This window comes from Balaenoptera borealis (assembly GCF_965194805.1).
Source record: "Balaenoptera borealis genome assembly, chromosome: 5".
Classification (NCBI taxonomy): Eukaryota; Metazoa; Chordata; class Mammalia; order Artiodactyla; family Balaenopteridae; genus Balaenoptera; species Balaenoptera borealis.
Genome location: NC_138862.1, coordinates 114,673,152 through 114,699,698, shown reverse-complemented (window position 1 = coordinate 114,699,698; position 26,547 = coordinate 114,673,152). Strand labels below are relative to the sequence as shown.

General features: G+C 35.9%; 1 protein-coding gene across 1 annotated transcript in view; it reads left to right on the top strand.

The window, feature by feature from the left end:
- The first annotated feature begins 2,464 nt into the window (after positions 1-2,464).
- The window catches only part of LOC309629927 (uncharacterized protein), a 179,407-nt gene continuing 155,324 nt past the window's right edge, over positions 2,465-26,547 (top strand). Inside the window, exons 1-2 of the mRNA XM_082394539.1 lie at positions 2,465-3,405; positions 14,381-14,480. The gene's annotated coding sequence lies outside the window, so the exon portion shown is untranslated. The remainder of the gene's footprint in view (positions 3,406-14,380; positions 14,481-26,547) is intronic.

Sequence of the window (26,547 nt, the reverse complement as noted above, 5' to 3'; positions counted from 1 at the left end):
AATGTCCTGAACTTGGCTCTCCCACCTCAGAGGCACAGCCCTGACGCTGGGCTGGAGCACCAAGAGCCTGTCATCCACATGACTCAGAATAAAAGGGAGAAAAAAAAAAGAAAGAATAAGATAAAATTAAATTAAATTAAAAGTTATTAAAATATAAAATAATTATTAATAAAAAATTTTTAAGTAATAAAAAAAAGAAAGAAAGAAAGAGCAAGCAAACCAAAAAACAAATCCACCAATGATAACAAGTGCTAAAAATTGTCCAAAAAAAAAAAAAACAAATGGACAGACACAACCCTAGGACAAATGGTAAAAGCAAAGCTATTCAGACAAAATCACACACAGAAGAATACACATACACACTCACAAAAAGAGAAAAAGGGGGGCTTCCCTGGTGGCGCAGTGGTTGAGAATCTGCCTGCCAATGCAGGGGACACGGGTTCGAGCCCTGGTCTGGGGAGATCCCACATGCTGTGGAGCAGCTAGGCCCGTGAGCCACAAGTACTGAGACTGCACGTCTGGAAGCTGTGCTCCGCAACAAGAGAGTCCACGATAGTGAGAGGCCCTCGCACCGCGATGAAGAGTGGCCCCTGCTTGCCGCAACTAGAGGAAGCCCTCGCCCAGAAACGAAGACCCAACACAGCCAAATAAATAAATAAATAATAATTAAAGGTGCTAATAATTAAAAAAAAAAAAAAGAATACCCTGGTGGCAACAGAGAATCACGGAGCAGTTCTGAGCAGGAGAGCGAAGTGACTGTTCGTGCTAAAAAAAAAAAAAAAGAGAGAGAAAAAGGGAAAAACATATATATATATATCGTTGCTCCCAAAGTCCACCTCCTCAATTTGGGATGATTCGTTGTCTATTCAGGTATTCCTCAGATGCAGGGTACATCAGGTTGATTGTGGAGATTTAATCAGCTGCTCCTTAGGCTGCTGGGAGAGATTTCCCTTTCTCTTCTTTGTTCGCACAGCTCCCGGGGTTCAGCATTGGATTTGGCCCTGCCTCTGCGTGGAGGTCGCCTGAGGACGTCTGTTCTTCGTTCACACAGGATGGGGTTAAAGGAGCAGCTGCTTCGGAGGCTCTGGCTCACTCAGGCCTGGGGGAGGGAGGGGTACAGATGCGGGGCGAGCCTGCGGCGGCAGAGGCCAGCGTGACATTGCAGCAGCCTGAGGCGTGCCGTGCGTTCTCCTGGGGAAGTTGTCCCTGGATCACGGGACGCTGGCAGTGGCGGGCTGCACAGGCTCCCGGGAGGGGCGGTGTGGAGAGTGACCTGGGCTCGCACACAGGCTTCTTGGTGGCGGCAGCAGCAGCCTTAGCGTCTCATGCCCATCTCTGGGGTCCGCGCTGATGGCCGCAGCTCGCGCCAGTCTCTGGCGCTCCTTTAAGCGGCGCTCTTAATCCCCTCTCCTCGCGCACCAGGAAACAAAGAGGCAAGAAAAAGTCTCTTGCCTCTTCGGCAGCTGCAGACTTTTTCCCGGTCTCCCTCCCGGCTAGCTGTGATGCGCTAACCCCTTCAGGCTGTGTTCACGACGCCAACCCCAGTCCTCTCCCTGTGATCTGACCGAAGCCCGAGCCTCAGCTCCCAGCCCCGCCCACCCCGGCGGGTGAGCAGACAAGCCTCTCGGGCTGGTGAGTGCTGGTCGGCACCGCTCCTCTGTGCAGGAATCTCTCCGCTTTGCGCTCCGCACTTCTGTTGTGCTCTCCTCCATGGCTCCGAAGCTTCCCCTGCCAGCCACCCCTGTCTCTGCCCGCGAAGGAGCTTCCTAGTGTGTGGAAATCTTTCCTCCTTCACAGCTCCCTCCCAGAGGTGCAGGTCCCATCCCTATTCTTTTGTCTCTGTTTTTTCTTTTTTCTTTTGTCTTACCCAGTTACGTGGGGAGTTTCTTGCCTTTTGGGAGGTCTGAGGTCTTCTGCCAGCGTTCAGTAGGTGTTCTGTAGGAGTTGTTGCACATGTAGATGTATTTCTGATGTATTTGTGGAGAGGAAGGTGATCTCCACGTCTTACTCTTCCGCCATCTTGAAGCTCCTTGGTACACTATTTTTAAACTATAAAAACGCCGGGGGCTTCCCTGGTGGTGCAGTGGTTGAGAATCTGCCTGCCAATACAGGGGACACGGGTTCGAGCCCTGGTCTGGGAAGATCCCACATGCCGCAGAGCAACTGGGCCCGTGAGCCACAATTACTGAGCCTGCGCGTCTGGAGCCTGTGCTCCGCAACGAGAGGCCGCGATAGTGAGAGGTCCGTGCACCGCGATGAAGAGTGGCCCCCGCTCGCCACAACTAGAGAAAGCCCTGGCACAGAAATGAAGACCCAACACAGCCAAAAATAAATAAATTAATTAATTAATTTTAAAAAAAAACAAAAAAAAAACAACGTACCGATGACTGAGCCGCACCCCACAGCAATTAAATCTGAATGTCTACAGATAGGACCCAGTCCAGACACTATACTTTAAAAACAAAACAAGACAAAAAAAAAAACACACAAAAAAACGCCATAATGGTTGAAACAAAGTATGAGAAGGAGTGCAATCAAAAGTGAACCTGGGGACTTCCCTGGTGGTGCAGTGTATAGGACTCCGCACTCCCAGTGCAGGGGGCCAGGGTTCGATCCCTGGTCAGGGAACTAGATCCCATATGCATGCTGCAGCTGAGAGTTTGCATGCCAAAACTAAGGAGCCCATGTGCCGCAACTAAGGAGCCCACGTGCTGCAGCTAAGGAACCCGTCTGCCACAACTAAGACCCGCTGCAACCAAATAAGTAAATAAGTACTTTTTTTTAAAAAAAGCTGTATAAAAAAAGTGAACCTGAAGAGGCAGAAAGAGGCCAGGCTACATAGGGCCTTATAGGTCAAGTTACAGATATGGATCTTTATTCCAGGAGCAACAAGAAGGCATTGATGAGTTAAACGATGAGTGAAAAGTGACATAATTTCATCTGTAATTTGAAAAGAATTTTTGTCTGATGAACCCCATCAAATTTTTCACAGTGTAAAATATGGGGAGCCTACTTAGGAAGCCAGTGCAATAATTCAAGAGAAAGATTTAAAAAGGCGACCACGGAGAATAAAGTAAAATCAATGTGATTTCATGATGGAGTTGATATAGAGGGTTAGAGTAAGATATTATGCTTATTGAACTTTCAGGAATACCCATGATATTTTTACTTCCTTTTCCACTCTAGTGAATGCTTTGTAAGAACTAGGTCCATTCTGAGAATTGATAAAACTTCTCTGGGCTAAGAGCCAGTTCTGGGCCTATTAGCATTCAGATACATTTTTTTTCATGCCTCCCTGTTCTTTTTCACAGTGGCTGATCCCTGCAGAATCCAGCTGACTTTTGATTGGGTTCAGCCAATACAAGACTCTTGTGGGAGACTGAAGGACAGGAAAAAGAAGTCAAGGTAATTTTCTTTTTCTCTGTCTTGGATGATCTTTCTCTTTCTCTTTCTCTTTCCCTTTCTCTCTCTCTCTGTCTCTCTGTCTCTCTGTCTCTCTCTCTCCCCCTCTCTCTCTCCCTCTCCCCCTCTTTATCTGCTTTGGGTGGTGTCTCCAGCCATGGATTTGTCTATTTCTCTAGTTCACACCAGACAAGACTGATGTGTTTCTAGCTTCTTTTAGTGACTTCAGTCCCTAGAATTTCATAACACATCCTCCCTTTGACTCTGCAGCCTAGGTTTTTAGTAGTTTCCTGCTACTGCTAACCTCTGGGTTGCCTTCCTATACTCTATTTGACTTTTCAGCCATCTCATCACTTGTGTAACCAAATCCCTTCTGGATTAAATTCTTAGAGAGTTTTCTATATTCCTGTTTGGACCCTGAGTGATACAAGCCTCAAAGCAAAAATCTGGAATTAATAATTATAAATGTTTAAGATCTGCATCACATGTTAGGCTCTGTCAAGGGCAGCTTCCAGGTCAGTATAATAAATTAAGCACTGAGTAGTATAATAAATTAAGCACTGAGTTCTTTTGTTTCACTGGGCAGGCCAATAGCTCATAGTTCTTTTTTTCCAAAACATAAATGTTTTTAAAGAGTAGAAGAGTCATTTTTATGTACTCAGTCTTTACGGATCCACTCTAAGACTTGGATCTTAGAATACTGTGGCGTTTATCCTTGTCCTTCATGACATCCCAACTACATACAGTAAACATTCTAAACGAGATGGTCAGTTTTTCTACAAGATTTTGATATCTTTCAAAATATTTTTTTCAAATTTACTATTGAAAATTATAAATAATCATATAAAATAATTTTATCAAAATCTGTCATGTCAACAATGAGGCATCTATCAATCACCTAGTAAATGAGAGGCATGTTTTTACATATAATATTTTGATTTCATTTCCCTTACTTGTCACAATAAAAAAAAAATGTAGAAACTGATACCCAGAAAGGTTAATCAAATTGCAGAAGGTCATTTTAATAGAAAGTGATGTCTCTCTTATCAATAGCTGTAGCCAATCTATTTTATTGGCATTCTTTATACTAAATCTATGTTTTTTTTGTTTTTGTTTTTTGGTCCAGTTAGGCCAGTTACTAACTAGACATCAAAGAGAAATGACATATTAGGTCACGCAACTTGATGGAAAACAACAATATTATAATTAAAATATTTCAACATATGGAGGCAGAATGGAAGTGTCTGAGAAAATTAACATCACATTGAAAGACTAAGCCTTTCTCTACAATAAAGTCTAGCATATTGAACAGACTGAAAAAGTTTCTGTATCATTCAGCTTTCTAAGTTTCATGCAACAGAAACCAATTCTGGATAAATGATTAAAATAAATTTTTGAAAGGAAATTGGTTTCATAAGACCTAAAATAATTCCAGTTTTAAAAACCTGTTCAGTTAGAGCAGGATGAACTTCAGCAAAGGCCCTATCCACGGAATGTTACTTCTGTGGAAAAAAATAGGACCTGTTATTCTGCCCTGACAACAAACCACAGTTGAAGGGGGGTTGGTGGTTCAGGGTATATGAGTCAGGGGACACCAGGAATCTGTCTCAATCCAGCCACCCGGTGGCCATCTTGACCTGTAGGTAAATACTTATGTTAAAGAACTATAATACCAATGGTACAGAGCCAGTTTGTTATGGGTGATGGTCCTGTGGAAGAATTGTCTACCATCATGGAACCTTAAGGAATGACTATGGTCTGGTCTGAACAGGAGTTTAATAACAATCAAATCTCTTCAGAATGTTCAGGTTTCATCGGGCATGACCTGGTAGAAACAGCAGTGAGCAGAGCTGACTAGTAGAGCAGGGACCACAGCCTTAATAGGACAGGTTTCTGGTTGTCCAGGGTTTGTCTGCTGGCTTCCGCTGATAAGCACACAATCCTCAGCTCCTGTGAGGCATCACTGATCTTCACATGTCTTCAAGCATGATTCTGAAGCAACACCAGGTTTTAGGCATTGTGTGGTAGGCAGAATAATAGCCCCCTAAAGATGGCCGTGTCCTAATCTCCAAGACCTCTGAATATGTTACCTTACGTGGCAAAAGGGCTTTTGTGGATGTGGTTAAATTCCTTGAGATGTGAAGATTATCCCGGATTACACAGGTGGGTCCAATCTGATCATGAGTCCTTAAAAGTGAAAAAACCTCCCCTAACTGTGGTCAGAGACAGAAGTAAAGACAGAAGAAAGGTGGGAGAGATGCAGTGTTGCTGGCTTTTAAAGATAGAGAAAGGCAAGCATGATCCAAGAAATGGGGACAGCTTCAAGAAGCTAGAAATGACAAGTAAACAGTTTCATTTCTAGAGTCTCCATCCAGAAAGGAACAAAATCGGGCCAACTTCTTGATTTTAACCCAGTGAGACTAGTGTCAGACTTCTGACATATAGAACTGTAAGACCATAAATTTATTTATTTACTTTTTATTTTATATTGGAGTATAGCCGATTAACAATGTTGTGATAGTTTCAGGTGCACAGCAAAGCGACTCAGCCATACATATACATGTATCCATTCTAACCCAAACTCCCCTCCCATCCAGGCTGCCGCATAACACTGAGCAGTGTTCCCTGTGCTACACAGTAGGTCCTTGTTGGTTATCCTTTTTCAATATAGTAGTGTGTACATGTCAATCCCAAACTCCCTAACTATCCCTTCCCTCCACCCTTCCCCTCTGCCCCGGTAACCATAAGTTCATTCTCTAAGTCTGTGAGTCCGTTTCTGTTTTGTAAGTACGTTCATTTGTATCATTTCTTTTTAGATTCTGCATATAAGCGATATCATATGATATTTCTCTTTCTCTGTCTGACTTACTTCATTCAGTATGACAATCTCTAGGACGTAAGGCCATAAATTTATATTCTTTTAAGCCATTAAGTTTATGATAATTTGTTACAACACTGTAGTGAGTTGAATGGTGACTCCCCCAAAAGATATGTCCACATCCTAAGCTCCAAAACCTGTGAATGTGATCTTATTTGGAAAGAGTCTTTGTGGATGTAAGTAACTCTCTTGGGTGGATTATCTGGATGGCCCTAAATCCAAGGACGAGTGTCCATATAAGGGACACTCACTATAGGTAATAATGCAAATTTCATAGATTTGCTGTAAAGATTAAATAAAATAATACATCTTAAGTTTTCATCACAATGAATTATAAAAATACCATAAGAAATTTCAACAACTGTTTTCTTAATTGTTGTTATCAGTAGTTGTATCAGAAAAATCTTCAATAATCAATCAGATTGGGTATGAATTTAGTAACACCTTTGTGCACCTATTATTACGTATGTACATGGAACTGTCAAGCAAACCTGAGAATATAGATATTAATAAGAAATTCATATTTTCAATAAGCTCAGAGTCATTTAATTGTTTAATTGTTTAAATAAACATCTTAGTATCAAGCTTCAATAAGGGCACACAGTAGATATTAACAAAAATACTTGCTCATTTAACACTATCCAGTACTTTCAGCTTTTGCAAGTAACTTTATGTATTTATTCAAAAAATATTTCAGTTCACTTCCTGAGCAAGGTGCTATGATAAAAAGTTTGGCGATACAAAAATGATAAGACACAGTCTGTTTTCAGAGGCAAGAGATCAATTGGGAGATTGTGATAATTGCTGTAGGAGAGGCATAAGCAAAAACTATGAGAGGGACAAGGAAACATTAGCCTTGCTTTTGCATTTTGAATGCTTCCTTTGGAAAGTAGATGAATTTTAATTCATCTTACTTTCTCTAGTGATTTAGTTCCATTGTTGCATTGCAAGTTGTTGGCATTAGAAAGCAGTGACTGGAAGATATATTGCCTATGCACTTCTCCAGATGCTGCTTCTGCTTCTTGGGCTAGAAGTCATTCCGCATCATTCTCCCCCTCCTGCAAAACGGAAATGACACTGATCCAGTGGCTTTCATTTAAATACGGTCTGTAAAGTGTTCTGGGTGGTAGTACTTATGCCTTATTTTAAATTTATATTTATTTATAAAAATCAGTAATCCTCCTGTGGGAAACTACCACCTTCACCACTCTCCCTTGTCCCCCTAATAGGATAGAGGCGTGACAAGAAGACACAGAATTATCTTAGGCATGATTATTTTTTTATGCCTATTTTTCTCATTAGGTTCATCTCTGTGAAGAAGAGAGAAAGAAATAACGGAATCATAGACCTCCTACCCGTTGAGTAAAATTGACTAACATGTCCCCAACCAGTGTGATTATTCATAAAATAACCTGTTCTATTTCCTAAGAAGTTTAATAATAATAAAGGCTAACATTTATATAGCACTTACTATATGCCTGGCAGCATTTTAAGTCATATTTTAATTCTGCAATATACACTTATGCATAAGTGCTACTATTATCAGTGATTTATAGATGGTCAAACTGAGGCACAGAAAGGGTAACTTGCTGAATGTCACACAGTAATTGATGGAGATGAGATTTGAACCTGATGGTCTATCTCAAGAGTCTGTATCTGCATTATAATTCTATTAGGAAAGTTTTTACATTTGTTCAAATGTACCTTCTTTCCAAAACTTAGTCCTTTTTATTCTCAGTGATTTGTCACAAATTAATTGTAACCCTTAACTTTTAGAATTGTAAAATGTTATGCTTGGAAGAGTCTACCAAAATCATCTGGATTGCTAGACAAACATGATGTATAGATAGAGAATTTTAATCCAATGGCCATAAACTAATCTTTCAAATATTTTTAATTCAATAAATCAAATATCATATTTAACTGAAAACTATCTCATTTCAAGATGAAATATTACTAGATCTATTCACTATTTCTCCTGTAAAATGGTCCCCAATTTTTCACCATTTGGTTTACTCCTCTCCTCATAACAACAGTCTCAGCGTCTTTTGAAAACACAACACTCAGAATCTCACATAGCCCTTGAAGATGGGTTCTTGCCTAAAGCAGTGTGGGATCACTACAACTCTAGACTCAGGTTCTATAATTCTGTGAATACTGATTTTACTTCCAATGGCTTTGAGGTTGGGGTCAGGGGTGGTGGTTTTTGATGCCAGTGAGGGAGTGATGTTAGTATTGGAGAGACAGTATTGGTTCATAGACATTTGAAGTCAGACAGTTTCCACCAGATGAACTTCTCCTGCTCCTGTTCCACCCCACCTCCACCTCGCCTGGAGTTGTAAATGCATGCCTCCCTATTTTGGGGTTATGCAATTTTCACATATACATACATATATATGTATACACACACCTTTCGATTTAACCTAAGTTTTCTTAGGCCATTCCAGCCTGCCATTTAATAGACCTACAATTATAATAATAATAGTAATTCTCACTCAATACATCAGCTGATTCCTTGAATCCCAGTTTCTTTCATATCCCTCCTTTTGGGATTAAGGTAGATAACTCATGGACCACTTACTTAATATCTTAATATCTTAAAGGGAAATATCTATCAATTTCTTACTCCTAATTATTTTATTTTATTCTCCATTATTCCTGATTGATCAAGTAACTTCCTGGTCATTGTGTTGTCTTCCTAGAGATTTTGCTCTTGTTATACCCCATTTTAGCACTTCTCAATTTGTTTATGTTTGTGTCAGATAATTTTGTTTTGATGAGTGTTTTGGGACTATTGAAGACAATTATTTCTAAAAATCTATCTAGTATTTTGCCAGACTTGTACATTACAGTCATCTGAGGTCAGCTTTCAGAATACCCTTTTGGAAATTCAAGGCATTATTTATAATCACCAATATTCTGAAGAATTTCCATATTTCATTATATTATAAAGATTATATTATAAGCTTATATTACAGTAGGACTGATAAATTAGTGAAAATTAGTGTAGTAGCCTGAGATGAAGTCTGCCTTGTTCTGGAATTTTCAACTAATTTAAATTGTATATTAATCAATAACTTACTTTAATTATATATAGTAAAATAAATAAGTATAGTTTGGAAAAGAGGGACTGACCACCTTAATAAGGACCTGCAAGATCACACTTGCCTTGGTGAATTTACTATCATTCAGCATATTTACAGTGCTTACTCCTGCCCCTAAATTCCACCAGGATTGTGCACTGGGCCCAGATGACACCTGCAGAGGCAGTTTTATTCAATGAAAGGAATCCAGGGCAAAAGGCCCAGCATTTTTGAGCAAACAATAAACATTGTACCAAGCAATGAACAAGCCAGTTTCCCCAAGCCCCTGCCCCAGGAAGTTAACAGTTACAGGATGGTTATTATTGATCTAATCAGTTGCCTATGTAGATAGCTACAGAAATAGCTGTTTCAGGAAATGTATAAGCCTTGCAACACACTCTGCAAGATTGTGCGGGCATGATTAGGACCCCTGGTGGACTCCCTCTTCCTACATAGAACAATGGAACAGAATATGACAAAGAACCCAAACACACATGTTTTAAAAACCCACAGAGTAATTTTCTAATGATAAAATGTCATTTTAACATGATAAGAAGTTATATTTACACACAATTTTTTAAATAGGGAAGGAGTAACTGGTTAACTATTTGAGGGTTCCTATCCCCATCTTTATATCATAATTTTGGATAGGCCAAAATTTGAATACTATAAAAATAAGTAGGGGATTTATTTTTTAAAACTTGAAAACAGGAAGCCCTTTCTAAAACAGATACAAAACACAGAAAACAGATACGTTTAATTAGATATTTAAGATGGTAAAAAATATCATAAGCAAGGTCTAATTACAAACAAAAAATGTTTATAAAACATTTATATGTAAAATATATAGACTGAAAGTTCTTAATATATAAAAAGCTTTCATAAATCAATACAAAAAACCAACAGCAAATAAAAATGGGTTACAACACAAATGGACAGTTTGCAGAAATACTAATAAAAATAGATAACATATAAAAAATGTTTGACCTCAATTATAATTAAAGCAGTTCAAATTAAAACCTCAATATATAACCATTTTTTCACAGATTGTAGAGGTCAGAATGTTTTGTGATAGGATAAGGAACGAGGCATTCTAATACTCTTATGATAGTTTGAAATGGGATGAGATTTTTGGAGACTATGTTGACAATAATTAGCAAAATTTTACTGCATATACACTACCTCCAGTACAGTATTGAGAGTGCAGACAATCTTGTCTTGTGCCTGATCTTAGGGGGAAAGCATTCAGTCTTTTACCATTAAATATGATGTTAGCTGTGTGTGTTCATAGATGCCTTGATAAAAAACACCCAACCAACTAGGAATAGAAGAGAATTCTCTACCTGGCACAGTGTGATCTCTTGTGCTCCAAAGCTCCTTTGTGACCTTGCAAATTCTCTTTTTTCTGCCCCACTCCCTTACCTCATCAAAAGCTGGCTTTTGTCACTGTTTCCTCTGTGCTCTTCATTGTACTCACTGCTACTTCACCACTTTAGCTGTGAACTATTGACATGTGTGTGTCTGTTCTTCCCACTAGATTGAACTCCGTAAGGGCTTGGTCACCTTCAGAGCCCCTCTAGAGCCTAGCACATGGTAAATGAGGAAGAGTGTTGATACAAATGGACAAAATGCAGGATTTTTAGAGTAAATATCACCTACCTCATATGTCTTTGTCCTGAAAAGAATTCATTTACTTCCTGCTTTGAAAATAAGCTCAAAATGATGAAATTTTTGAAGAACGTGTATAAAACAGAACCGAATCAGACCATTATTATACACAGCTGCAAGGGAAATGAACTAAAGAAATGTAAAGATATTGTAAATAAATGGTGAAAGTCCACCAGTAATGAAAAGGAATTGTAAATGTAAATTGTTCATATCCTAGCTTTAGAACACAGCTATCCTCATTCATAAAGACCATCAAATAATTGATCCATGTTTACTTCACCTGACTTCATAACCTAAGAGATTCTCATTACACTTAGAGCCATTGTTAATATCTTTCAAATCAAAAACAATTACTCATTCAAAATTGTCACAGAATAAAGCTGTTAAGGTCTGTCTTATCAATTTAGGTTTGCAGACCTGCATGTAGGGGACTTTGTAATCTTTAAAAAATGGAAAATAAAAGATATTCTTGACCCAGAAATAAAGGCCTTTTTAGAAGCACTATAAAAGATAATATGAGAAATTTTCAGAAACAGCCCTATTTCCATGGATTCTAATTGATTAATAAACACTTTAAAAAAATCTTTATTAATAGAATTTGAGAAAAGGACTTGGCATTATATCTTATAGTCTATCTAATCCAAAATCATCATGAGACAAATAGAAGAAGGTAATAAAGCTGGAAGATATTGTAATTGAGCCAAATCCACAAAACTGGTATTGGAACACATAGAACTAAAAGACATACATTTCCAGTTTAGTGAGACTATTTCTACCCTGTATCCATAGGATATTGTTGTGATTTTTAAATTATTCATTCATTCAATATTTATGGAGTATTTAATTGGGGCCATGCACTGTTAAAGTTTGTGGGGCTATGTGAGGAACAAAATAAATTCTCACCTTCATGGAGCTGATATTCCAGTAGAAGGATACAGATGAACAAAGAGCAAATAGAGATATGCCAGGTGTAAGTCCTATAGAGACAAATATAACAGGAATGAGGAATGGAGAATGTCTGAGATGAAAAATTACTATTTTAATCCAAATTATTATAACCCGTAAATTAAAATTACTCCTTTCGAAATTAGTAAAACTAATATTCCAATCTATGCATGTCTTCCTCCCTCCCACCCTCACCTGATCTTTGGTAACCATTCATCCTCTTCAAGCATTGCCGTAACACATTAGAGGAAGCAAATAATATATTTTACTTATTGTGTGTTTTTCTGACTTTTTTCAAGAAGGACATTTAGATTGTTTCAAAAACATTAATATATTATCAGAAGATAAACACCATGAGGAAATTTTCATAAAAGGAAAATAAAATGTGGTAAAACAAAATGAAAACATGCCATGAAGCCCAATACTGCTCCTAAAATTCCACCAATTTGGCTCTAAGCTTCTAGCAAACAGAGGAGGGGGAAATTAGCTATGAAATTCAGATAACCATGAAAGAAAACAAATCAAGTGATAGGGTAATATACAACTAGAATGTTGCCACAGCTGGTTCTCTTTAAGAGGATACTTCACAATGAAGTCAATAGCATCCCAACAGCATCTTTCTTCATAGAACAGTTTCTAACTGAATGGATCCAAGTGTGGAGTGTAACCCTATGCTACTGGAGTTCATAGTTTTCTGAGGGTCTTTACCACACACCCAGGAAAATATTACTACTTTAAGATACTGTAGTATATTCACCAATATGCAGCATGTCACAAATTAAAAATGCAGAGAAAGGAGAATGCACTGTGAGCTGATATCAGGAATTTTTTTTTTCTTGGAAAGACTAATTTAAACTTTGATTTTCTAGAACCTGGGATTAAAGGAGAAGAAAACACAAAAGTTGTCCAAGGGCCAGGGAGGATGGCAGCATTAGATTGTAGGTAGAGTTCAATATGACTTGTTTTGGAGACAGTAAGGAAATCATATTGACTTGAGTAGAAACTTAATTTTATAAAACAGTGAGAGAAGAGATTGAGACAGGAGATGCTGTAGTTGTAGAGGGTCACTTGAAAAGCATAGATTTGGTGCTTCAAGCTTCAGGTTCTAAATTAGGGGTACATGGATATAATTCAGGAAATGGAAGGACCCCTTGAAATTGTATATGATTGTGAATGTATGTACATACGTGGATTTATCTGGAAAAAGTGCCTGTCTTGCTAGCAATTTTCTGAAAAGAACCATAATCTCCTCAAACCAATACTTTCAAACAACAACAAAAACGTATAAAATCATTGCCTTACATTCAGTGATTAGCCATGAACATTCTTTAATAAGGAGCGTTGCCAGGCTTTAGTTGAAAACTTTGGGGCTACTACATAAATCTGTCTCTGTTTCTGATAAAGACAATAAGCAAAATGTAACTAAAATATAAAATTATTGTAAGAAACTTGGCTTGGAAATCATGATTTGATGAACAAGCAGAGAGCCCAGAGTTCTTTTTCTCTTGCTCTTGTGTTATTAACGGCCACAATGCCCAAACGTTAGCAGATAGAATTCCCCACACCCTGCCCAGTGTTTCCTCCACTCAGCTTATTCTCCTAAATGGTTGAGTCAAGACTTTGTAAAGTCAGTTGCAATCTAGGGATTACGTGGTCACACTGGAATGTCACCCTCAGGTTCAGGAACACCTAATGTCTAATAAAACCATGATTTTCCAATCCAGTGAGAATGATTTTCATTATTACATTTGTCGCAAAATGAAATTATTGCCACATAATTTATAGGTCACCAACATATCTTCTACCAAGTAGAACTGAATTCTTCTTTTAGGAAGTCTAATGACCATAAGAGATATGAAAAGGCAACCTTTTAAAGGCTTGGGGAAATCGATGATAGCAGTAAAAAGCAATAAAGTCAGTATTAGGCAAACATAAATAAAATGCACTAAAATTGTTTTTAGGATTCAAAAAGTTCAGTTTCTTTCAACCCAAAATCTCTAAGCATATAAAATCTCATGTAAATCAAAACTAATTTACTCTGCCAACTGGGTTTGTTTACTTTGGGGTATCTTACAATGTTCTTCCTCAAGTTTCCAATTACCAGAAAAAAGGCTAATTATCTTTAAATTAAGGCATATATGACAGCTGATTTTGCCGTAAACTCATGAAAACAAATTTGTGTTTTCCCATGGCAATACCACAAGATATGGAAATATCATAATATTGTTGTTAGATATAACCACATATTCCTGTAAGATGTAAAACTTTATCCTTCCTGATTATACATTGTGCTAAAAACTTAACCGTGATCTGTAAAACCTAGAACCTGGCTGAATACATTGTGTGTGCTCAGTGAAGACTATTGGCTCATTTGAAATTTCCTGGTCTGCTCCTGTTTCCACAGAAGCTTGTTAAAACAAAGTAACTGGATACATTCATTGGTTCCCCAGCCATCCAAGGCCCCTCTCTGGCAATGATGCAGTGAAAGAGCTTCTGACCTGGAGGTACTGTATGCGACTAAAAATGAAAACTCGATCCTTTTCTCCTAGGTTGTAGCACTGTCAATACATCAGCCAGATGATAGTAAAAGTGGATCTATTCCCTCTTACTGTATTATCCAATACAACCCTTTTATGTTCTGCCTAAATGTTATTTTATGTTCAAAACCACTGTATTTTATGTTGAGTGGTTGGTATTACTGGTCAAGGCCCGTGATGGCTAACCACTAGGGCATCTTGCTAATGAAATCTATTCCCTTCTTGATCAATTCAGCCATATTCTTTCCTTAGCCTTTTCAATATCTTAGATCTAAGAAATATGTGATATATATATCACATACATATACTATATACATATAAATAGTGTATGCTTGTGTGTAAATCTCTCTATCTCTCTCTCCCTCCCCCCCCATATATATATATAGAGAGAGAGAAATGATAAGAAAGAAACATGTAAATAGGGTACAGCAAGAAAACCCACTCATTAAATCTTATCTATTTCTCAACACCCTTGGGAAAATGTTTTGCCTTTTATGTGTCTGTTATTTTATTTCATATTTAGAAAAAAAAGGTCTGGGGAGGGGAGAATGCAGAATTTTTATTTATTGGGGACAGAGTTCCATTTTGCAAGATGAAAGAGTTCTGTGGATGGGTGGTGGTAATGGCAGCACAGCAGTGTGAAGGTACTCATGCCACTGAAATGGATACTTAAAAAAGGTTAAGATGGTAAATTTTATGTTGTGTATTTTATCACAATTTTTTTTAAAAGAGATCTGTTCACTAATCTACTCTGGCCAAATATTTCTTCTATTAAATAAAATGTGGTTCATATTTAAGTAACCATTTTTAAAAAACATTTAATGGTTCCCCATGAACAAATTAACAACAACACAATGTAAATGACTTAGCGTAATTTTCATGGCCTCTAGTCTGACTTCATTTCACTTCTCTGAGATCCCGTAACTGGCTATTTAAGGCATAGCTTCTGGTTTTCCAAATCCCTATTTCATTTACTTCATACTACCAGTCTTAGCTAGCTCATGCTCTTCCCTCTTTTTGGTCCTCCTCCTTCTTATAAAAATCATTCTCAACTTCCAAGATCAAGGGAAAATGTTCCTTCTGCCCTTAAGCCTTATGGAATTCAGATAGCTCCAAATACTATCAGATATCTAAATAAGCCCTAGATGCTACACACTTATACGACAAGTAATTTATCTACTTTTCCTTTGCTTATCTTTCATTACCAGTCACAGTATAGCTGGGCCCTCCAGGCAAACAAATCTATTGGAAAGAACAATCTATATAGTACTTTTCTATCTATGTCTTTTTACCTCTTGATAGACTGTTTTAAAAGTAGTAGGCACAGAAATGTTTGTTGACTACTTGTGTAATTATATGCTGTAAATATATCAAGATTGGTAACATGAGCACCTCTTTTTAGATACTAACTCAGAAAGTTTAAAATGACAACTGTCATGACAGTACAGAAAGTTGAAGAACAAGCAAAGTAAGAATAAATTGGCTCTGTCCTACCTAAAAGCATTTTAAAAAATACTAGTTAAATGTTAAATTACAAAATAATCATTTTGTAAAAATGAAGGCTTTGTCAATTTTAGACAACTAAATGATATATTTAGTAAATTTTGCACAATTGTTAATTGAAGGAAAATTCCAGAATCATGGATGGTGCTATAAAATATGAGCCTCCAAAAACTGATTAAGCCATGTCATAAATAAGTGGATTTACTTTGGCTCACAGTGTTCGTTCTTTGCTCCTGTTATTCTGTGTTGCTCAACCTTGGGCTTTGCATGGATATAATAAGCTAGTTTTTGTTAGAAAGTCAGATTATAGCCAGTAACTGTTGGAAATTTTGTTTGATCTCTGTAGAAACCAATGTATGTGACTGGCATAAGTGTTGTTAATGAGAGCGTCTGGGAAAATTTGACATTTGGTGTGATTTTCTGGTTTGACATTAACTGAATTCAGCCCCATTCTTCTATTTCATGCTTATCATTTGCAATTTGTAAAGATAATAATCACAGCATGCCTTCCCGAATTCTCCTTCCTTTCTGGCAGCAAAAGGAATATATCCTTGTGCTGTGCCCTTTAGGCAAGAAAGCCAGGGATAGAATGCCTTCATCCTTTGTTAGTAGACTATAAGTCAGATTCTCCTTTCCCATCCATTTAGGTATATCACAGGACCCATTTTAACCAGAAAATATGGGTGGGATATTACAATTTATTTTAAAAATTTTAACTGCAGCTATTGTAATAATTATAATATATTTGGTTGGTACAAGCGTTTAAAGTTACAGAAGGGCATTCAGTGGAATTTCTCCCTCCCACATAAGTGCCTTTCAAATACCTAGTTCCTCAGGTGGTAACCCAGCTATCAGTTTCCTGTGTAACTTCCTAAAGATGTTCAGTACACAAATAAGCAAAATGTGTATTTATTCTCATTTTGCCCTTTTATTTATACGAATCATAGCATCCTATACACATATCCACTTAATTTATCTTGAAGATTATTCCATTTAAATATATAAAGGATCGGGACTTCCCTGGTGGTCCAGTGGGTAAAACGCCACACTCCCAATGCAGGGGGCCCGGTTTGGTCTCTGGTCTGGGAACTAGATACCGCATGCATGCCGCAACTAAGAAGGTCACATGCTGCAACTAAGAGTTCACATGCCGCAGCTAAAAGATCCTGCATGCTGCAACTAAGACCCTGTGCAGCCAAAATAAATTTAAAAAAATAAGAAAAATAAAATCTTAAAAAATAATAATAATTTTAAAAAATGTATAAAGGATCATCTTATTATTTTTCTTTCTCATTAATTAAATTAAAGATTGTATCATAAATACATGTGATGCATACATGTATGTGTATATATAGTATATTCATCTATATAGCATATGAAAAGTACATAGAATAATAATAAAATGAATACTCATATACCTACCTCACGACTTGATAAAGAATATTACCCATAAACTTAAAATCCATGTGCATCGCTCTCCAATCAAATTTCCTCTTTTTCATTGGGAGTATTTTTTAGATTAAATTTTATATTTAACACTATTTTCTTTAATATATTACCACAAATGTATATATATGATTACTTATTTTCACATTACATGTGTTTGAGCAGTAATAAAAAAGAAATCATACTGCATGTATTTTTCTACAACATACTTTTTATATCAGTGTGTGATTCATCTATGTTAATGCACATAATGATAGTTCATTAATTTTCATCATTACATAGAGACTATACGGGATTAGCCATGCTTCTGTGGTAAAACATGAATTGTTTCCAATTTTTTGCTATTGTAAATAACAGCGCCATTAACTTTCTTATATAAGTCTCCTGCATGTGAGGTAGAGTTTCTCTACAAAATGTATCTAATAGTGGAAATGCTGAGTCATGGTGTGTGAGCACCATCAACTTTACTAGACGATACCAAATTGTTTTCCAAAGTGCTTATACGGATTTACATTGCTGCTACCACTTTTCTGCATTCTTATGATACTTTTTAGCCTTTGCAAATCTGTGAGTATAAAATTGCCTCTCATTTAATTCTCTTTTTTATTATTACAAATTAGGTCAGGAATCTTTTCACAGGTTTGTTGGTCACTGTGTTTTTTTTTTTCTCTTCTTGGAAATATATATTCATGTGCTATAACCACAGAAGAGAGTGTAAAACATATAGGCACAATTTAAAGTATAATTATAAAGCAGACTCTTGTGTAACTACAATTCAGGTAAAATTCAAAACATTTCTAACTTTCCAGAAGCTCCCACATGTTCACTCCCAATCTTTCCTCATTCATCCTTCCAGAGGTAACAATTCTCATGGCTTTTATGTTAATAATTTTCTTGCTATTTTAATCACTCATATATGTACTCCTAATCAGTAGAACTTAGTGGTGTCTATGTATAAATATTATACAAATGGAATTGTACCATATGCATCTTTTATGTCTTATTTTTCACATTACATGCCTGTAAACATTTTCACATGTAACGCCAATTCAATCCTATTTAATGCTGTATAGGATTTCACAGAAGAAATATACCATAGTTACTTCCTCCATTCCATTCTTTTTAGACGTTTTGGTTATTTCTAGCTTTAGCTATTTCAATCCTAGACGATTTTTTTTTTTTTTTTTTTTTTTTTGCGCCATGCAGGATCTTGGTTCCCTGACCAGGGATCAAACCCATGCCCCCTACATTAGGAGTGCAGAGTCTTAACCACTGGACCACCAGGGAAGTCCATCAGTCCTATAGGAACTTTTGATCTTTGCCAGTCTTATAAGAATAAAAAACGGCATATCAGTTTTGGTTTAATTAGCAGTTTTCATACCTGAAGGTGGAGTCTTTACATATGTTTAAGTACCATTTACAGCACACTTTCTGTAAATTTTACGTTCATATTTGTATTTGTACTCTTTGCTCATTATCTGTTGGATTCTTGGTCATTTTCAAATTGATTTATATTGTCATTGTCTGTGATATGAGTTGGCAATATTATTTTTCTGTTTTGGTCTTTTGACCTTGTGTTTTTTGTCATGGAGGAGAACTAATTTAATAAAATAAAAATATTTCCTCTGGGTTGTATATCAATACTGGGAATGCTCCTGACTTGGGGTATTATGAATTGGCACTTTTGTTGCTACTTGCTTTTTTATCAGGTTCATTGTTACTTTTGTTCCCTCCCTAGAACTTGCAAGTACACAGGTTCAGAATATCTACGGCTATTTCCCTTATTTTCCTGTGTATCTGCTTTTGCTATCATGTGTAGCTCTAGAGTCCTGAATAAGATGCACTCTTAGGCAACTGCACTCCATTTCTCTGATATTTAAACACATCACAGCATTCTTGGAGAAATTCTTCTCCTAATGGCATGGTTTATCTGAATTAGAGGAAAGAATAACCACAATTTCCTCAAAAGTCTAAATATTGTTAATAAATATTCTATGAACTGAAAAAGAATCTGGTACAAAAAGCACCAAGTAATAAGACAGTAATTCCCCTCTCATTTAACATGATTGGGATAGGCAGTTAACCAACTAATCAAAAAAAGTTAGAGGGGGTTATCATTTAAAAAGATATATAATCTAGACCAATTTAAAAATAACTTTTTATTTTGAAATAATTTCAAACAAGAATAGGAACTGCAAGCATAGTACAGGGAACTCCCATGTATATCATGAACTTAATCACTACAATATATTTGTTCAATATATAGGCCCTCAAACATAAGTAGCTAATCTTGTTGTTATAGTCATTCATTTAATTTTTCAGATTCCACATATAAGTGATAATATATGGTATTGAAAGATAGTATTTGTCTTTCTCTGACTTATTTCACTTAGCATAATACCCTTCAGGTTCATCCATATTGTTGCAAATGGCAACATTTTATTCTTTTTTTGTGGTTGAGTAGTATTCCACTGTGTGTGTGCGTGTGTGTATGTAAATATAAATATATATATATATATATATATATATATATATATATATATATATGGGTCATTTAGACTTTTAAGCCTAATATATATATATATATATTCATATATATGTATATATATATGAATGTACAGTCATTGAACAACATTTTGACTCATCACCAAGGACTTTCTTTTGAACATTGCTTGGTAGATTAAAATTCGGTCATCTAACTGCAAATACCACACTCCTACAATAGCATCGACATTTCCCTGTTTGATTTATTTTTAAAGTGTGTGTTTGTGTGTGTGTGTGTGTGTGTGTGTTTTAAGCACTCTAAGTGCCAGCCTCTTTTAGAATTTTCAACTTTATTCCAATCATTTATTCCTCATTCAAAATCATTTATTCTATGCATGTGTTAAAGACTGGCCCACTGGCTATGATCATGCAAGATTATGTAGGCATCTATCAATGTGCAATATAGTAAGAATGAAGAGTGATGGTTAATTCAGTGACTTGGTTAAATGGAATTAAATTAAGTACACTTCAATTGTATCTGCCGTGGAGAGTGATGGTTAATTCAGTGAGTTGATTAAGTGGAGATAGATTAAGACAGTTTAAATCACACCTGCCATTTTTACCTTTTTTAGGAGTGACAGACATATTTTCAAATCTTTTAGTTTCTCGATCTTTCATTTTTTAAAAGGCATTTTGTAACAATGTGAGGTTGTAGATATAATCTTGTTCTGGAAAGTGGACTTAAAATGATGTTGGCCAAAAACAAATCTGAGAAAATGATAAAATACTTTTCCCTTTATACAATTGACACTACTTGATTTAGGATGAGTTTTTCTAAAATATTTTCTGGTCTTTAGATGACCTTTAGCTATAGACAAGCTTACAGAAGTTGACACAAAGGTTCAGGTTCCCTAATTAGGCATGTCACATTTCACTTGCTTTTGGTCTCACCTGGAAATCTGAGAAAATACAGCCTCAGGGACAGGTGTAGGCCACTGGGTCCACTGAAAGATATATACCAGAAAGCAAGTGCCATTTGATATCTGTAAACATGAACATCATCGTCCTCTTTGTCATCATCAGAACTATCAATTACTGAGCATACACTGTATGTCTGGCACTGTCCTCTGTGTTTTATTTTTTAAAAACCTGTAAGAACACTGGAAGGTGTAAATTATTGTTCATATTTTGCAGATGGGGGAAAGCTCAGTCAGGTATCATTTTATGAAAGGCAGACACTTAACATTTGAAAACAAGGTTAATAATGGTCTTGTCTAACTCTTTCCCATTCAGCAGAAACTTTTTCACCAGCGTACCCTCTGTTAGTCAAAAATCTGGTTTAAAGTAACAGAAATCAACTTGAGTCAACTTAATCAAAAAATGAGAATTAAGGTATGGGATAGAAATTCATTTCATGAATCAGTCAGAGTAACCAGTCAGATGTCAGGTAGGGACTAAGGTCAGCAATTGGAAAGTCAGCAGAAATCCAATCTCTGTCTCATGTCCTTCTTGCATTATTTTGCTTCATTCTCATCCCATCTCCTACCCCCTTCTCTGTCCTGGAACCTCATGAGTTAAATGGCTATAGTTCCAGCCACATACAGAAATTGGATCCTACTTTCTAATTCCCTGGAAGGAGAATCTGAATCTGATTGGCCCAGCTTATGACATATCAGGTGTTCACTATTGATAAATCAGTGGGGGTGGGGAGAAAGGTTACACATTACTAACATAATAGGAGGGTGTATCTCATCCCTGGAAAGGCAGGGACAATTCTCATAAAAGAGGTATAGCAAAGACTGCTAGTAGCTCACAATATAGATAAAAATCTATATTTTCTTCTTGGAACACCGTTGGACTATATGTCTCCTTCTACTTTATAGCTGAGTGTAGCAGAGTGACTGAGTTTTCATCATAGAGTGACTGAAAATGACATGTGCCAATTTAAGACACAGGCCCTTATAAAACTTATATATGTTTCCTTCCTTTTAGGGCTGACTAGAATAGGGTGACCTTGGAAGCTATGTTTTTAAGTTAGCAGAACTTCTGCAGCCTGGATTTCTAATCGACTAGGTGGAGTAGGGCAGCTTTGCCAAACTTCCCAAACTACTCACTAGTGTTACTTGGAAGAAATAAACTTTTAGCATATTTAAGTAATGCATTTTGGGGTCTAACTTTTTTACCAGCAAGTAGGTCTCTCCTAACTCATACCATAGGGGTATGAAAAGACCCCTGGCCTGAAAAGACAACCCAGTAGATATTTTCTATACACCTCCATTGTGAAGAATGAAACAGGACTCACAGGAGAACTATAAATAAACTGCAAAAATAAAATTTCCTTGAAGCCACCTATTTAATCTCAAATACTTATTTGATCATATCTATACAATGACTTTGTATGCACATCACTAACTGTAATCATGATTATAGTTGAAATCCTATATTATCCATTGCTTAGATTCATTTTGCTTGGTTCACTCTTAATCATATATTGAGGGGATAGAATCTAGTTGTTTTCCTTTTCTCCTTTAGGGAATACTTTCCAGAGACAACTCATGGTCAAAATATATATGAGATTGTTCTAAAACAGTGAGTATATATTTTTGTACATAATTGTATACATAACAATGGAAATTCATAGTTAATTCAGCACATTGTCCCAAAGGGGATTACTGTCTACTTGAGCAAAAGAGACAGCACTACAATGATTAAAGAGCAATATAAAGTTTTTTAAGTGGCACTATATCCCACTTTATTAAAATAAATACCTTCTTAGATTAATGTTACATGTATTTTATATATACACTATATATAATGTATATACATATATAATATATATACATATATATATACACACACACACAAATACATATATCTCAAAAATGACTGGAGAATTAGTCTCCCAAATATTAATAGTGTTATGTCATCGTGATGGGATTACAAGTAATATTTAATGTTTGTTTTTTTCTGCTCTCTATTTTCTATTCTTTATTCTCTAGTCATCTTTTATATTCTCTATTTTTCTTCTTCAACAAATTCATATTATGTATATAATAAAGAAAATTTTAATGGAGAAATATGTGAGCAAAGAGGGGATTTCTGTTCATTGCCTATGAGTTAATTCTAAAATATTTTAAAAAGAGAGGTCAAGGAAAATATCAAGAGGCAAGCTGTGTTGATTTTGCAATAGAGAGAAGGGGTAAAGGGAGATAAGAAGGAAATTAATGGAACAACCACACCTAAGAACTCTTTAAATATTTGGAGAAGGACTACAGTCCGTGAGAAGTTATTACATTCATGAATACATATTAAGATTTTAATACTAGGTTAACTTAAAAGATACTTTATTCTTTGGGAGCTGAGGTTCTTTTTACAAGTCAAATGGATCTTTTGTATATTACTCTGGCCCATGAGAGGGCAGACCACCACACATAAAGAAATTTAACTTGACCTTTTAAAGAAATAACGCCTATGGCATGACCAAGTCCTTACAAAAGGAAATGGCAACTCATCCTCAAAATATGTGTTGTTCTTTTCTCTCAATATTTCCATTCCCATTTGTAGCCATCTTCAAACACAAATGCTCCATTCTGAATAAATTATTACTGTAATAACTTTGGTGCCATGATTATTCTTCCTAAAAGGTTTGCATTTATTCTTAGATTAGATCTTTTCTTCTTAGTAGTGAATCCCTTTTAAAACGAAAGTTTGCTTCTTCTTATAAGGGAAACAAACAAACAAAAAGAAATAACTGTAGAAATTATACTTTTAAGTCTTATACTTTTAGGCAAGCAATGGAATGAATGCCAAAGTTGTTTATTTAAAAGAGAGGGAATGATTGTATGAACATGAATAATCTATAGTACACTGAAATTAAACTCCTTGTAGAGAAAAGTTAAACCTATCTCCAAACTATATAATGATTTAATATTATTAAATATATGTTTTAACATTTGAGACAATTTATTTGTTTTAAAAAAATTTAACAGGTGAATTATCACCATGTTAAATTTTTTGAAAGTACCAAATGACTTCACTAAATGTAGCACAGATGAGAACTTGAATATAAAATGGTTTAGTAAATATATCCTATTATATTTTGAGTGCTTCACTAAAATTCACTAAGAATTCATCATAATCTATTGTGTCCTTTTACCATCTGGTTTAAACTGTGTTTGAGGCCAAACCCTAAAGTACAAAATGTCAGGTTGATATTTAAAATAAGTTCAAGGTTTTAAAAGTTATCCAAAAACTTATTTGCCTTTGCTTTTCTCATTCTCTGTTTAATGAACTGATATTAAAATAAGGGCTTATCTTTATTAAGATAAGGGCTTAAAAATTACAAACAAATCAACATAGAACTAAAGTCTGAAATTAATAGGAATTGAAGGAAGACTGGCCTTCAGGACATTTATTTTTCCGGAGTTTTATTTTAGTACCTACTCTTCTGCCAGAGGATACTAAACTAGTAACTGAACAAAGTACTCCAAAAGTTTTAGGTTGCATTATGATAATTTTCAAAACAATGAAGAAATTTATAAGAACAAGTTAATATTCTCCTAAGCCCCCAAAAGATTAAAAATGTGTTGACATATTTAGTTAGGTTATAAATCTTTAAGTCAGTAATTACATTGACTGAAGCTGTTATTTCCCAAAGATTGGATAAAAATGACTCTCACTCATTATACTCCCGAGTCCTTACTTATATCTCTTATTTTATGTTATATTAGACAATTTTTAAAAATCTCATATCCACATGATTTCATGCTTGAAAAACATTTCTGAGATGGAAATTTTTTAAATAAATAGGATTAACTTTGAACTTCAAATAGGAAAAATAAGCCTCAATTCAGCTATTCTCCACCTCTGGGTGTGGTTCAGAAGTCACAAAAAAGTACAGCCAGCTCAAAATGCTTGATTTATGACCTATTTCATTGGGTTTTGGTGACTTATTTAAAGCGTAAAACAAATCCTTTCATTATCTTTTCATGTAGTTTGATAACTTTAGCAATAAAAAGGTGGACATGTATACTAAGGTGCTCTGAAAATGCTTATTAGTAGGAAACAAAGAAAACTAAATACCTAGTCACCAAAATTTACAGCTGATGAGTTTATTTAGCCAGTCTAAAACGTTTGGCTTTTTACATTTATTCATATATTTGGGAACTAGATGGCCTTCCCCTTGCCCTGCCTCCACAGAAATTAAAACATGTCACCCGTTATAGATTTTTAATCTTCCTACATTTATCAGCAATTTATCAAACAATTATACCATTTAAAGTCTGAAGGAATCTTAAAGTTCCTTTCTCTCATTTTGCAGATAGGAAACTAATGTCCTGGAAGAATGCAAAATTTCATTCTGTGGGCTGAACCAAGAATTTTTCCTATTAGAATCAGACACACTAAATCATAGTCATTTGTTTAATAATAAAGAATTCAAAGGAACTCAGTGTGAGCACTGTCACAAGGACGAATGATCAGGCCGTAGGAAGGCAGACATGATTAGCTAGTCCATTAGCCATCTGGTTACCCGCACGTCCCACCCATGACCAGCCACATTCCCCAAGCTTGAGACATGTCTTGTTTCATGGTGAAACAGGAGCTGTGAGTCTAACCGTTGAGGAAATTGTGGAGAAGGGCTATGCCCAGTTACCTGTATTGGGAGTCCTACGCAAGTGTTATCTGATAGAAATGTAATCTGAGTCACGAATAGAATTTTAAATTCCTACTAGCTTCATTAAAAAAAAGTAGAAACAGGTGAAAATATTTTTGTTTTCATTTTTATTGGAGTATAGTTGATTTACAATGTTTTGTTAGTTTCTGCTGTACAGCAAAGTGAATCAGTTATACATATATAAATATCCATACTTTTTTAGATTCTTTTCCCATGTAGGTCATTACAGAGTATTGAGCTCCCTGTGCTATACAGGAGGTCCTTATTAGTCATCTATTTTATATATAGTAGTATGTATATGTCAATCCCAATCTCCCAATATCCCTCCCCGGCCACTTGAAAATATGTTTTAAAATATATTTTGTTTAACCCAATACATCCAAAATATCATTATTTCAGCATGCAATCATTATAAAAAATTGTTAATAAAATATTTTACATTTTTTTTTCCATATTATCTTTAAACCTAGGGTGTATTTTACACTCACAGATCATCTCCATTCAGACTAGTGGCTAGCGTAATAGACGGTTTGACACCAACCCTCCTTCACTTACCTGTACAAACTCTAAATAAAAAGAACCAATTAAATAATTATGAAATTCAAGAATAGTTTAACATGATAAGTACAAATAAGCTGATGGTCAGTTTTTAGGCCACTAGAGTACAGTAGTTTCGTGTGCCTAGGTTCTAAAGCCAAATTGCTTAGGTTCAAAACCTCCTTGCTCTGCACTCATTATTACATGTCCTTGGGCACCTAGCTAACCTCCTTGTGCTTTGGTTTCTTCATCTACAAAATATCAGAAATAGAATATTACCTCCCCATAGGGTTACTGTGGGATTAAGTTAAGTCAGTATGCCTAAAAGCAAACAGAAGAGTGCTGGGAAATGTAAGTATTCTGCAGATGTTGGCAACTATTATTATTATT